The sequence below is a fragment of the Anthonomus grandis genome, chromosome 8 (genome assembly GCF_022605725.1).
Source record: "Anthonomus grandis grandis chromosome 8, icAntGran1.3, whole genome shotgun sequence".
Classification (NCBI taxonomy): Eukaryota; Metazoa; Arthropoda; class Insecta; order Coleoptera; family Curculionidae; genus Anthonomus; species Anthonomus grandis.
The window spans coordinates 29,982,861-29,998,520 of NC_065553.1; the positions used below are offsets into that span (position 1 = coordinate 29,982,861).

General features: G+C 32.0%; 1 protein-coding gene and 2 long non-coding RNA genes across 3 annotated transcripts in view; 2 read left to right on the forward strand and 1 right to left on the reverse strand.

Moving 5' to 3' along the window:
* The window catches only part of LOC126739177 (E3 ubiquitin-protein ligase TRIM9), a 390,452-nt gene that overhangs the window by 59,040 nt on the left and 315,752 nt on the right, over positions 1-15,660 (reverse strand). The window lies entirely within an intron of this gene.
* LOC126739190 (uncharacterized) lies at positions 10,961-12,315 on the forward strand. Its single transcript, XR_007661572.1, has 3 exons — positions 10,961-11,062; positions 11,120-12,008; positions 12,074-12,315. It is a non-coding gene; the product is annotated as an uncharacterized LOC126739190 (long non-coding RNA).
* On the forward strand, positions 12,556-14,605 carry LOC126739188 (uncharacterized). Its single transcript, XR_007661571.1, has 4 exons — positions 12,556-13,219; positions 13,315-13,390; positions 14,032-14,451; positions 14,509-14,605. It is a non-coding gene; the product is annotated as an uncharacterized LOC126739188 (long non-coding RNA).

A 15,660-nucleotide genomic window follows, 5' to 3' on the forward strand; every position in this document is an offset into this window, starting at 1 on the left:
AGGGTCTCATCGCGATTATACAGGATGTCTGCGATTATACAGGATTGAATAAATGCAATCTAAAAATTGGAAAAATGCCAAATACTTCCTAATATTCAGGAAAAAGGTGAAATTTGGCAAAATGGTTTTTTTATTTTTTTCTGGCGTTATTTGAAAATATAAAATAAAATCATTTATACATTGTTGTAAACACTTTCTCTCATTTACAAGTTAACATCTTTAACTTTTAAATACGACGTTCCTTCTTTAGAGAGTCATAATCAACTTTGTTTCTTCTTGTCGACGCCATGTTGGCCACTTGCAGTTTTGAATAACCCTTTTAATTACTTTATCAACGAGGTAATTTCTAGCTAGTAGTTGGAATCATCCCTATTAAATATTATATACCTCTCTCTCTTTTAAATACAATTTCGAATTTCAAAAAATTCAAAACATACTTTATTCATAAATACATGGTACCTACTTGTTGACATGGTACTTTTATGATATAAAATAGGCACATTAATCGACATATTACTAACACATAATTTAAAAACAATACACAATAGTGGGTTCAACATACTAGTATAAACACAAAATGTATTTTCAATTTCAAAGCAAGACGACTTAAAATTTTTTTAGAGTAACATCACAAATTCTAACCTTTACATCTTTACTAAAAACTAATTATATACTATTGGCCTATTCCTAACTATCTTCAAAAAATTCTAATGCTATAAAAATATTTGCTTTTAAGAAGTTTCGTTAAGGACTTTTTAAAGCGAGGAGACTTTTATGACATTTGGAAAATGATTAAAAATTTTTATGCTCAAGTAAATAAGAGAATTCTTAGTTCACTTTTCGGGATGGGCATTGGAATATTGTATTTTTTTCTGATATTATAATGTTTTAAGGATCCATTATTTTGAAGATACAATTTATATTTTTTGTATATTAGTCAAGCAGACTCAACAATAAACAAGCAACACAAGGAAAGTATATTTAAATAGGGGTCTGCATGTCCTGTGGAGATTTATGACACATATATTTAATGACTTGTTTTTTAAAAACAAACATCGAGTCAAAAAGCCGTTTACTAATGCAACTCCAAAATGTTATTCCATACTGTAGGTATTTTTGTATGAAAGTAAGTTCCAACTTTCGACAAAAAAAATATCAATCTCAGTTCATTTAAAACCATTCTAACAGCATAACATCGTCTAGCCAGTTTTTGCCTCCTGACATATCTCCATAAAACTTAGGTTTATGATCGATAACAATTCCAAGAAATCTGTTAAAATTATTCACTTCCAATTCTTTGTTGTGAATCATGAACTGCTCTGAGCATAAAAACTTAACAATTTAGTCTTATCTATGTTTAAAGACATCAAATTAGCATCAAACCACTGTTTAATCATTAATAAATCTTTAGAAATTGTTCTAGGTTAATGTGCTTTTATTATTGTCCATAAGATAGTGGTGTCATCTGCAAAAATAGTGAAGAATCCTCTTATCTGGAGAGACCCCAGGTCATTTATATACGATAGAAATAAAATAGGACCGAGAAACGAACCCTGCTTACTACACAAAGTTCAGACAAACTGCCATTTGGCCAAACAAACTTTTTTCTGTCTAACAAAACAAAATTTTAACCATTCTAGAGCAACTCCCCTAAACCCATATCTAGAAAGCTTACCGAGCAATATTCCATGGTTGACACAGTCAAAGTGTTTAGAGAAGTCGCAGAATACCGCTGCAGCAAAGTGACCTTCTTCAAGCTCAAATATAATCTCTCCAGGAATGAAAACATTACTCGACATTCATTTAATATGTTATTTTTTTAATTAGGAAAGCTACCATTCGTACTATAACCAGTTTCTCAATAACTTTAAAGGCTTTTTAGGCTTTATTTTTATCTTTTTCATGAATGAATTTCATCATGAAAACAATTATTGAAAATACTTAAAACACTAAAGACCATAAACATAATATATTGATTTAAAATTTTCTTAAAGTAAAAAAAAGAAAAAGAGAAAATGGCTCTCATAGACATGAAGAGACAGTATATTTAAGAGTTCGGATTGATTTTTGTAGATAAAATAGATAATTTTCTGTGATGTTTATAATTAGATTTTTTTAAAGATTTTCTAATAAGATTTTGAGATTCCCATATTAGGTTGTTATAAATCAAAGTCTTAATTAATATACGCACACTGATTAATTTTGCCTAAAGAAGCCATCGTCTCACAAACTAAACACATTTACATATATCTATCTATTTGTGATTATGATATCCAAGAAAAATTTTTAACAACTACCAAATTGCAGTACGGCAAACACGAACCTGTGCAAAAACTCTCCCACACGACTCGGATGATCGGCCGATTACTAATGAGAAGCGACGGACGAAATTATTTTCGCGCATACTGGAGAGAATCGCCATCTATTTTTCACGCATATTTGCGGTCACGTTTTAGCCCATAAGGTTGCGTATCTTCCCAAATATTCAATCAACGCACTTGGTCTATACAACATTTTCATAATTATCTTTATGGTTCCACATTTATATTGCATTGTGACAATTTACCCATTGTAAAAATATTAGAAAACACAAGAACAGCTCCCAATGCAAGAGTTGAAAGACTCTTATTAAGAATCCAGCCTTATAATCTCAAGATAGTTCATCAAAAAGGCATCACTAATCCATCAGACTACTTATCAAGACATCCAGAGCCAACCACCTGCGAACAATATGTCCAACAAGATAAAGTAGAACAATATGTCAATTTGTGTATCAGGAATTCTCTACCCAAAGCTTTAACACTAGCAGAGGTTCAAGAAGCTACCCAAGGAGATAAAATACTTCAAACTTTAATTGAGGCTATATCAAATAGTAATCAAAGATATTGGAAGTTACCAGAGTTATACACCTTATCTAAAAATTAAAGACGTTAAATTTATTTATAGTGATGAAGTGATACTGAGAGACCATAGAATTGTTTTACCCGTGTCTTTATAAGAAACAGCAATAGAATTGGCCCATAAAGGACACTTAGGCATAACAAAAACAAAACAATTGTTAAGAACAAAAATTTGGTTTCCAAATTTAGACATTTTAACTGAAAAATACATAAAATTCTGTGTACCATGCCAAGCAGTTACTAAGGTCAATCATAGGGATCCAATAAAATCAAGTCTACTTCCAGAGTATCCTTTTCAACATATTGACATAGATTTTGCAGGACCTTTTCACCAAAACAGGTACATCTTTTTAGCAGTCGATGAATTTTTAAGATATCCCATAATAGAGATGGTAAATAAATTCCACTTCTTTTACAGCACTGAAGCCAACTTTGGATAGAATTTTTGCTACCTGGGGATTTCCAGAATTTATTAAGTCTGACAATGGACCACCATTTAATGGACAACAATTTGCTAGTTTTTTTACAAAACTATGGGATAAAACACACGAGAATAACACTAGCATGGCCAAAAGCTAATGGTATGGCTGAAAGATTCGTTAAAACTGTAAAAAAATCATTACTGTGCTCTCACATTGAAAATGGACATTTTTACTCAAAAATTCATGAGTTTTTGATAAATTACAGGAGCACACCATACTCCACAACTGAAAAATCACCATTTGAAATTGTCTTTGGCAGGAAAATGAATAATTTTCTACCCACACTGAAAAACCTTAAATCAAATGGATATAAAGACATCAAGCAACTGGATTTCAAGAACAAATTGAAACAGAAGAATTATGCAGATAAGAAGAGGAAGACTAAGTCACATAACTTTCAGTTAGGAGATTTAGTTCTGTGTAAACAGTCAAAAAGAACTATTTTGACACCTGCATATGACCCAAGACCCTTTAAAATTATACAAATTACGGGTTCTTCAATAAAAGCCAAGAGAAATGAACATATTATTACTAGGAATTCATCATTTTTTAAGAAATTCCTGAGTCCTTTGAACAACCAAGATTCCAAAGCTGTTGTAGCTAGAGATGAACATCAAATAGCACCAATTAAGAAAACCAGCATTCATTGGAAATTTGCCAATGATCCTATCCCCATACAATATCCTTTCCCACTCCCTCCAATACCAGTTAGTAAAGCCAGCCAGAGGGAAGATCATCCTGTTGAGATACCAACAGAATCCATTTCTGAAGACCCACGAGAAGTCAACTCACCTAACCATTTCGAACCATCTTTGTTCGATGAATCAAAAAATAAAATTGAGCTCATTTTTCAATCAGGCTCAGAAGAGAACTCCAGAAGCTCTAAAGATGAAGATGAAACAAGTACATCTTCATCTGAGTTTGTTGACACAATGGCGAATCTTCATATGAAGAATTGACATTATGATGAAGACTGATGAGAGGCCAAAAAGAGACTGTAAAATGCCAAGCCGGTATGAAGACTTTGTAGTAGAGTAAGAACTGTGTGAAGTTTAAATGTTATGTTCAGTTATTAGCTTATGATATGTACTGGTATAGATATAATATCTTAAAATTAGTTTTTTTTAGTACATATAATTTTTAGTATGTTTAGCATAAAATATTTGTTTTCTTAGGTCATTAATGTCATACTCTCACGGTTAGGAATGTTTTCAATTGTGCCAGGGGAGAATTGTAGTATTTAGCTGGTCAACTGTATTAACTGGTCTATTGTAATAGTAATGACAAATGACATTGACATATCAAAAAATAGGGTTAGGTGATGAACAGATTTGGTACAATGCGGCCTGCTTGGGAATAGAGTTTCTTTGTTTTGAAATAATTCAACAGTTTTTCTTTTAAACATTTATTCCATATAACAAAAAACCTCCAATTAACAAACGTTAAATAATCAACAACAAAACACCACAGCAATCAAATCAGAAATCATTTCGGATCACATGATTTCAAAGTATTGCTTCCACACACCATTTAAAGTTGAATATCCGACAAGAAAAGAATGGAATGACAGTCCAAAACTGACAAGGGAACGGGAGCTGGAATTTGTGGAGAAAAATCTAAGCATGAAACGTCCCGTCAGCTTGGAAGACATGACACAGTTTTTTAGACAGAAATATTTGCGATACTAGAATGTGCTAGGGAAAACATTAAGAGAGCATACACTAACAAGCAGATTCTAATAATAACAGATAGCCCAGCCGCTCTAAGGGCCTTATCGAACCCTAAGATCACATCAAATCTGGTTTGAGATTGCCTCATGGAATTGAAAACCTTAGGAGACCGCAACTCAGTTAGGCTTATATGGACTCCGGGACATACAGGTATTCTAGGAAGTGAAAAAGCCAATAAACTTGCAAGAAAAGGCTCTACGGCACCTTATACCGGACCAGAACCAGCACTGGGAGTGCCAAGAGGCACACTCCGCAGTGAGATCAGGGAGTGGGTGAAAAGAAAACATCAAACTCACTGGACAGCTATAGAGAGAAATGAACTTTAAAATAGACGAAAAAGTTATTAGAGACTTCCTTACATTTGAGAGGAACAAACTCAGAACACTTATAGGTATCAGAATTGGTCACATGGCCGTTAAAGAACACCTGAACAGAATTGGGGTGTATAATGGAGACCTTAACTACCGATTGTGCGAAAAGGAACCAGAAACAGTCCGAGTACCTTGTGGCGCAAAAGGTAACGAATATTTGGGAGAGATACATTGGACCCAGAATCATTAGGTACCACAGCAGCAAAAGACCTGTACCGGCTGGTACAGGGCAGCGAGGTGCTAGGCTGGGTAGTATAGACGTATATCGGGATGAGCACAATAAGCCTTTAGGCTGAGGTGTATTCGGGCATGGCGAACCCCAAGAGGAAAAATAGGATCGGTCTGCTGTTAAACCCCTTCAAACATTTTAAAAACTAGTTGCCCACCCAAAATGAAACATGCCACGTTAAACCCGAACCTTTCTTGTCTTTGACGTTGTTAAGAGTGAGTGGTAGTATGAGGATTTTCTTGGTGCCAATGTCTGTTACTATGCCTATTAAAGATTCCATTTGATGAAAAATAGGCTTCAGTATTCCATACTACAAATCGGCGAAAGTTATTGCTTAATTGTTTATGGGCAATATACTACTTAAAAAAAGTAAGCGATGGTCAGCGTCTCTAGGTTGTAAATGTTAAACAAACAAAGTAATTGTTTTCCTTGTAAGAGTGAAAATTTTGTATTTCTAGAATCAAATGGGCCTTACTGGTTTTCTTAACCCAGACTTCAGACTTTACAATATATAGATGGATTTCCAGCTACGCATGCCAAAACATTAATTTCATCCAAATGATACTCTTTTTGATAATTTTTTAATGTTGGTTTCGAAAAAGTGCCATGATTAATTAAATTTTCTTTTAGTTTTAAAATCCTGTCGAGAATAATTTTTCTATTTGAAAATATACAGGGTATTCCATTTGAAAAAACCATCAAAACCATTTTTTACTTTTTTATATGCTAAGTAATAACGGAGATACAAGGAGAGTCCCAAAATGTTTATTGGATGCGTCATAATACTTATAATTACAAGTAAAGGTAAAATTATAAAGTAATCGAGAAATCAAACATTAGATATAAAATCATTGATAAAAATTCATTAAACAAAACTAAAAACAGATATGATGAAATAAAAAGTATGACAAAATACGTCAAAACACATTGAAATACAATAAAACTAATCTAAAACTAGAAAAAAGGAAAAAAAGACAAAACTAGAGGTAACAAGACTTATAATCGTAGTGCTTAAAAACTGTCAGATAAATTAAAAAGGGTCAGACAATAGTCATTAAAGTCATAGTCAATAGTCATATAAATAGACAATAATCATATAAAATTGATTTTATTCTATATATCTATTTTATATATTGATGTTAGAGGGCAATGATTCGCATGCTTTAATTACCCGGAACACAAGTGAATTTTCAAACATGGTACTGGTATGTTATTGAATGCTGAAGTCCAATTTAGTTTGAGTCTTAAGTTTCTTCTAAGACTATTTCTTAAAATAGTTTTCCTGTTTCTAATGAATATCAGTAATTTAGTATAGCGAAAAGGTTGACATAATAGTGAACTTAACAAATAAGGGAGCGGCATGAGTTCTCCATTCAGCACGTTCATCTATTAATCTCGGAGAAGGATCCTCACAATATAATATCATAGGAGAGTCGACTCGTAACATGTGCATTCACATAAATAAGCATTGGGTTTGAATTTTACCTTTTCTTTCAATTTAGATACCGCAGTACCCGAGGAGACTAATCTATTGGTCAAATAATTCATATAACTGGACCAGCTCAGCTAGGAATTATTAATATTGATACCTAACGAGTTTGAGGATTGTACATTTATGATAGACTCACGATTAATTTGAACCAGGTATCGACTTAGAATTACGATGAATGACGCGCGGGTTTCCAAAACTGATAAGGGATGATTTTTGAAGGTTGGGTATTAAGCCCTTCATAGCACACATTCTGAAAATCTAAATGAGTCAATATTTGCAATCTGTGTAAGTTTGTTCTCTTAAAAAAAACTGTTAGTGAGGTATCAGCTACAAACTGATAAATTCTATGATAGTACAATTGTTTTAAATAATCGCTTAAATCATTGCAAAATAATAAAAGCAAATGTAAGATTCCAAAACAAAGGTAAGACAACAAAGTCATGCTCTCATCAATTCCATATAATTTTTTCAAAGCTACACGTATTTGGCTCTTATCGGAGCATTATCAGGCCTAAAAAATACGTTAAGATATTTTTCACAAAAAGAACGCTTATAAATTATGATAAAACTCCTTACCTAGACCTACACAGATCACATTACAACTAACAACAAAAGAAAAGCTAGGTTAGATGACATTTCGTGCATCACTGAGCTTTTGCTTGCGGTGTTGCCATTTCAAATTCTTTAGAATAAAAAAGTTAATAATTTTTTTTATATTTGAAGGTGTGATTTTTTTTCTTAGAATAGGGTATATCTATTTCTACTTTTTATTTTTAATAACAAATAAGCTAAGCTAACATATGTGTTAATATATAGCTAAAAAATTCCTCTCTTGAATATGTGTGTAAAGTTGACAACAGAGAAGCGGTAAATAAAACACCCCCTTGCCCCTGAGCATAAGTTGAACTCAAACTCAACTTTCAATATTTTAAGGTATGCACTAAAAAAAGATTGACAAGAAACGTAGTTATTATATAGTGCCTTATTTGAATCAAAGAATGGTGGTCTCACAGTTTTATTAATTCTAGGTTCATTTTTGTGATTTGTGATTCAATTTAATTTTACTGATAAGACAAGATCATCAGAAAATCCCGTACTTATAGGTATAGGTTTATTACATTGAATATGGTTTGGGAAAATATAACTAATTGCGGAGTTGGACTCTGGCCGTGTGTGATAGGTGGAGTATAATCCAAAGCTGCGCATAGTAACACCTATATCTTTGATTTTAAAATTATTTCATTTATATTAGGTATAAATAGGAAAAATGAATCAAAAGATTTCTTAAAACCTCATCAGTATAATACTACAAAACAAAAAAATAAAATTACCGACGGCAATAACAGTTTTGCAAATAGAGAAAGCGGCGAAAGAGTAAATTTCGAAAGGGGTAATTTCATTTAATTACCAGAACGTGTCGGACAGAATCGCAATTTCCACTAAATGGGAGGTTTTGTCTTTCCTGCCTCGTTTTGGCACTGCCAAAACGACTAGGAGAGAGGAAAACGATTAAATTTGACAAGTTTTCTGCATGCGGAAGTGGCATTTCTATATCCGCATATAATTATTGGCCAAGAGCAGTAACAAAATGTTTTAAATTTGTTGTTTTTTTCGTGACCCAAGCCGTTTCTTGCTTCTTGCTAGGCCAAATGGATGAAAGGTCAAAAAACATTTATTTTGCGAACAAAATTGCCGACGATTTGGCCTATATTAGGGCGTCATATTAAATATAAATATTGCTAATTAAAATTACTGAATCATTAGTTAGTTTGTTCTTTTAAATTTAAAATAATATAAACTAAAAATAATAAGTTAAAACATAATAATATAATTCTTATGGCTTTTTTTCTGATTACAAAATTAATATATAAAATAAGGATGATCTTTTTTTACTACAAAATCTAAGAATTACATTTTAGTTTTATTGGTTATTTTTATATGATTTTCTTATAAAGTATCCTGTTCAGACTGTGAAGGAGTTTATATTGGACAATCTGGAACATAGGGAAAAGGGAGTCCATATGAAGACTTATTGGCACACTAACTTTTATTTCGATTTTTGGCACCCAAAAAATTTTTTTATTAAAAAAAATGTATACAGAAACATAGTAAACATTAAACAACTAAAAAATACTGAGGAATAGTAAAGGGAGTTTTTTCTCGGTAATATTAGCTTTCCACAGACATTTGTGTTTTAGCCACGAAAATTCGACTTAAAAACTAAGTCGGATACTCACCCACCGCGCTGCCAGGGCGTAGCCGATCGATAGTTCTAGCCTGGACACTTATCCCCGCTTCCATCGATACCTCACAACAGAAGCCGAAATCATGCGAGGCGACGACCGCATCGCGATGGCAAAAATTCCGCGCTGGGGCACATATTTTGCGTTGATTCGGAATAATATTTTACTGCAGTTATTATTGTAGTTTATAGTAAGATTACGCATTTAAAATTTTAAACTACCAAACTATTTTGATACTTGCTTTGAGTTTTAAAAAGCATAAAAATTCGGTATTTAAATTAGGTGGGTAAATTAACTAATATAATAATTAATTTTTTATTTTTAACTTACATTTTACAATCTTAATTTTATTTAGAATAATGCCTACCTCTTGCTGCATTCCTGTTTAAGCTCAGAAAAAATTAAAATCGATTTGAAATTTTTTTTTGTTTTTTTTTTATTATCTTTGGAATCATTTAAATTTTCGATTTTTTAAATAAGCAACAAAAATTTGGCGTAGGTACCTACCTAATTTTGTTTTCGGCATTAACATTTTTACGAAAAAGTAATACAGCAATGCAAAAACTTTCCCATAGCAACCAAGATAACCCACAAAAGTGTCAAGAATAAGTTTTTGAAAAATTGTTTTTTTCAATAATCTTCAAACCCACATAAAATATAATATATATATTTTTTTATATGGCATATTCTTTTACAAGTAAATAATGTGCAACTTTGGGGTAAATTATCCATTTTCGTATTTTGAGGGTAGACGAATTTGAAACACCGCACATACGGGTATTTGCGAGATCTGCGCGGCCAAAAGTTAGTTTTTCAAACTATCAAACTAGGTAAAAAAAACGACGGCATAGGATAAGCAACTAATCCAAGAATAACACCCCACCTTTCACGCCTTTCTCACAAGCGTCTACGTGCAGTCCACCCGCATCGATCAAAAGGCTGCGCGCATGCGGATTTTACATTATTTTTAAATTGTATCGTATCGGCGGTCCGGGTATCCATACTATCGATCGATATTCGTCAGCTGTTTTCGTTCATTGTCATTGCGTTAATTTTATGTTTTGGTTGATGTTTTGTTTGCTTTGCCCGACTTCAGTTCAGTTTTATGCTAATTATTAATATATTATATATTGTTTTATCTTGTTATTTGACAATCTCTTTATTGTGTTGTGCGTTTATTCAAGTGTATTAATATAATGTCGGACACTAATATTACTTGTAAAGACTGTAACACAAAATTTGTTAAAACCTCCAACTTACGGACTCATGTAAAGAGGAAACATCCAGGTAATAAAATCATCACACAGTAAATCATAGTCTTAAACATAACCTATTTACATAAGAAAGTTGACGAAGTTGGTAATTTTCATCTTTTATTTGACTAAAAATTGTGAGTATTATTATGATTACAACTATGTAAATTGTTATACATATAAACCTGGCTTAAATTAAAAATAATCATAAATAAATGAACATAAATATTTTTTTTTAGAAAAACTAGATGTTCTAGCTCCCAAGCGCTGTCGCCAAGCAGGTACATTTTTATGTGGTGAATGTGACCTTACCTTTCTCACCTTGGGTAAATTAAGAGAGCATGTTCGACAAAAACATCCAGGTAAAACGTAAAAGCAAAATTATCTTAGTTATAGTAATTAATATGAATTAACTGTAGGAAAATTGGATCAGTTGGCTCCTTTGAAGCTAAAAAAAATTAACAAATGCGGAAAATGTAATGCTGGTTTTGATAATTCGAAAGAGTTATCATTACATATAAAAAGTCAGCATATTTCAAAAAATATAAACTGCTCCTTATGTGACTATAAAGATGTATTGTCAATGGATATGAAGAAACACTATGAAACCAATCACTCAATTATAATGGACACAGAATCTTATCACTTTGACTCTGAGGAGACATTTCAAGCCTGGAAAAGTAACATTGAGAAGGAGAGTTTTGCTTCCTTTGTTAAAACGCAAGGATCAAAGCGAGGTGAAAATTGGATGAAAACCAATTATACATGTCACAGGTCAGGAAACATTAGGCAGCGGGGAAATAACCATCGAGAAATTAAAACACAGGGAAGCAATAAAATAAATGCCTACTGCCCGGCTGCTATGAATGTGGTGATAAAAGAAAAAAAATGGACAGTAGATTTTTGTAAAACCCATGTGGGGCATAGGCAGGAACAGGATATAGGACATCTATTTCTTACACAGCAAGAACGACAAATTATAGCTGCTAAAATTGCTGCAAAAATTCCTTTACAATGTATCTTAGATGAAGTAAGGGATTCTGTTGTAAACTGTCAGCTTGAACGACTCCATCTTTTAACGAAAAAAGATCTATATAACATTGAATAGGCTTTTAATTTAAGTGGATCTTCAGTTCGGCATAAAAATGTCGCTATTAGCGTCGATGCTTGGGTGCAAGAGCTGAAAACTAGGGATTCCTGTATGTTTTATAAGCCTCAAGATAGCACTCTTAGTGAATATCCTGATCTAAAATCTGAAGACTTTGTATTAATAATAATTACAGAAGCACAGAAAGAGTTACTGTTAAGGTATATTATATTTAGTTTAATGGTACAGTAGTACAATTTTTTATAAACCTTCTTTTTTGTAATAGGTTTGGTGATGATTGCGCGTGTATAGATGGCACACACGGTGTTAATGGATATGGCTTTAAGCTCCATACTCTTCTTATACTAGATGATCTTAGGGAAGGATATCCAGGTGCCTTTTTAATATCCAACAGAAGCGATGTGAACATTATGGAGATTTTTTTTTCATGTGTTGAAGAGAAAATTGGAAAAAAAATTAGGCCACAAGTTTTTATGTCGGACATGGCAGAGGCATATTATAATGCCTGGAAGAAAGTCATGCATCCTGCTCAATTTAGGTAGTTATATTTGTTTACTTAATGTTTTTAGTCTAACAAAAAATATACATTTTTATGTGCCCACTTTTATCAGACTATATTGCACATGGCATATTGACAGAGCATGGAGAAAGAATTTGGAGAAAATTCCGGACAAGGAGAAAAAAGTAACATTATGCTGTCAGTTTAAATTTATATACCCTTTGTGTCTAAATTTTTTTTAGGTTATTATCTATAAGATGCTGCGAATGTTGTTGCAAGAGAGAGAAACATATACATTTAAAGAACTTTTATTTAAATTTTTTGAATATTGCCAAAAAAGTCCAAGTACTTTGGAGTTCTATACATACTTCAAACAAAATTATGGAAGTAATACTGAGCAATGGGCCTATTGTTTTCGATTAGGTAGTGGTCTCAATACTAATATGCATATTGAGAGAATGCATAGAACCCTTAAGTATCTCTATTTGAATGGAAAATTTTTAAAAAGGCTGGACAAAGCCATAGGAGCCATTTTAAAATTTGTTCGGGACAAAACTTTTGAAAGGCTTATAGTAGTTCATAAGGGAAAAGTCTGTACTAAATTATCTGACCTAAGGAAAAGGCATAAAGTTAGTGAGACGCTTCAAACAAATCAAGTTGTCAGAATTGATACTGGCTGGATGGTTCCATCGACTTCCAGCAATGAATTGTATGTTGTAGAGGAACTGCAGTTAGATTGTACTTGCAAACTCACATGCAATGAATGCAATGCGTGCATTCATCGCTACACATGTTCCTGCATGGACTGCAGCATAAAATGGAATAAGTGTAAACATATTCATTTAGTTTGCAGATTTTCAAAGCTTAATCCTGATTTCAATAATCCTAATGAAGCTACAGAGGTTTTATCTGGTAAGTATTAGTACATTTTTTTGAAATATCCAAATATCTAATATTTTAAAAATATCTGATATTTAAAAATATCTGATATTTTAATTTTTTTTTAGACCTGCAAGGACTAAAGTGATATAACAAGCTTCTGAAAAAAATTATACATTTTTCAATGTAAAGGTATTAGTAAAGGTAATAATAATTATGTAAATGTATAATAAGTATATACTTACTTATTGTTTTGGTTGATGGTAAATTATTAAATTTATATGTCGATGTGATTTAACCACAGATGAACAAACTAATTTTCTAGTTAAATCTGTGATTTAACTGGTTGTGCTGTGCTTGTTATTTGCTTTTGGAAATATCTCAATTACAGGGTGTCCCTAAACGCAACGAACAAACCATATAATGATATTAAGACCTATTTTGTTATCCAATTGTTAATATTAGGTGACACCCTTTGTAAATATACTGGGTGTCCGGGGTTCATGTGGAAAATCTCTCGGATCCAGGTAGAACTCTACCGGGTAGTTTAAAAGTAATTTAAGAAAAACCAATTTCCAGCAGCGTCCTTTAGGAGGCTGTATCTTCGTTAAGAAGGACTGTAGGATTTTTTTAGATAGGAACGTTCGGTATTATTTTTCGATGTTCTACCTGGATCCGAGAGATTTCCCACATGAACCCCGGACATCCAGTATATTTACAAAGGGTGTCACCTAATATTAACAATTGGATAACAAAATAGGTCTTAATATTATTATATGGTATAAAAGGACAATACAATTATACTGCTCGATTTAATTAGTTAATACCTGCATTTCTTTTGCTAGATAATTTAATTATTGATCTCCAAGAGAATGAACGATTAAATGAAACGGCCAACCTGGTAACGTCAGTCAGTATCAATAAAGCCAAGCTCACATGTGATGCAACTAATGTTCTTTTTGAAGAATAACAAAAAGTTTTGCATGTCCTTCAGCAACAGGTCATGGATGTGAAGACACTGGACGAGTTGGAAACAATTAAGAAAATCATTGCTCCTATTCAACCCACTTTAAAAGCAATGAGAAATATAACTAATAAAAACTATACTTTTCAGTTACCTTTAAACATACCACAAAATAAAAAGATTGACCCACAGAGACGTTTATTTCAAACGAAGAAGAAAACAAAAAAGATTCCAAAGCACTTACCTCTCCCGTCTGCTAATGAAATGGATGTATTGGCAATGAAACTACTACATCCAAAAGGTAATATTTTTGAAAGTACTTATAAATTTACCCATAGTAATATTGTTTATATTGTAGGCCCAGGTGACCAGCATTTCCAATTAAATAACTGTATATAATAAAATAATATACAATTAAGAGTAATTATTTTGTTATTTTTAAAAAAATAAAGATGGCTATATAAACATTAATATTTTCTTTATTTAATATGATGAATCTTGATATATTCCGTACCGGTATTTTTAAAAAAGCAGATTTACAAAATACATAATACCATGTCATCAGGGCAACCACATTAAACATTGTCACAAGTCCTAAGATTTTGTTACAACATAATTTGTTTGTATATTATAGTTAGTTAGTAAAGTTATTTTAAGGCACTTGTGATATTATTTTCAACCCTCAATAATATATCTGTCAAAGCGTTATTGAAAACATGCTAAAGAAAAAATGTAATCAATGTAGGTAATCATTATCATTTATTGTTTTTATTATACATAATATGTTGGTATTTAATATGACATTTCCACCTTATAATACATAACAATACAACAGCCTCTTTCTGGTCACAATGATGTCCAATTTTCATCAATGTTGATCATCAGTTGATTGATGCTGGTAATCTGGAATATAAAAAATTATACCTAGGTAAATTAAGGTTCATAAATCATTTCAAACTATTACCATATTATATTATTAGCTCACAATAGTTTTATCAAACTTGTCCTGTGTAGTAAGTTAGTATGCATCTTATACTTTGGTTTGGTATATTGCTTCCTTGTTGTCGATTATTTACGTCACTTTCTAACATTTTGCCTGCCATGTGCCATTTAAGTATGATTTTTTCCAGTATTCACCTTGCTTTGATCCCTGAATAATGTTCCTAAGGAAACAGCAAAAGTCTCTTTAACAATATTAAAATGTTCCAAGCTTAAAATCATTCCAGAGAGCTAACTGGTTATAAGTAGGTTACATTAGACGTTCTGTAACGTAAAATCTTCAATTATCAGAATAAAACAATACATTACTTACAAATAATAATTATTAGAAAATTATTGTATTTTGTTAAGATTAGAAGAGATTTTTAAAAAATCATAGTCAATATTAATCAAATCAAAACTAACTTCAAACACAAAAATACAAGAAAAACAACACCAACAGCGGAGTGGGAGGCACACGAAATCTACGGTTAATAGATCAATATTAATCACGTGCACGCAATCCAGAAAT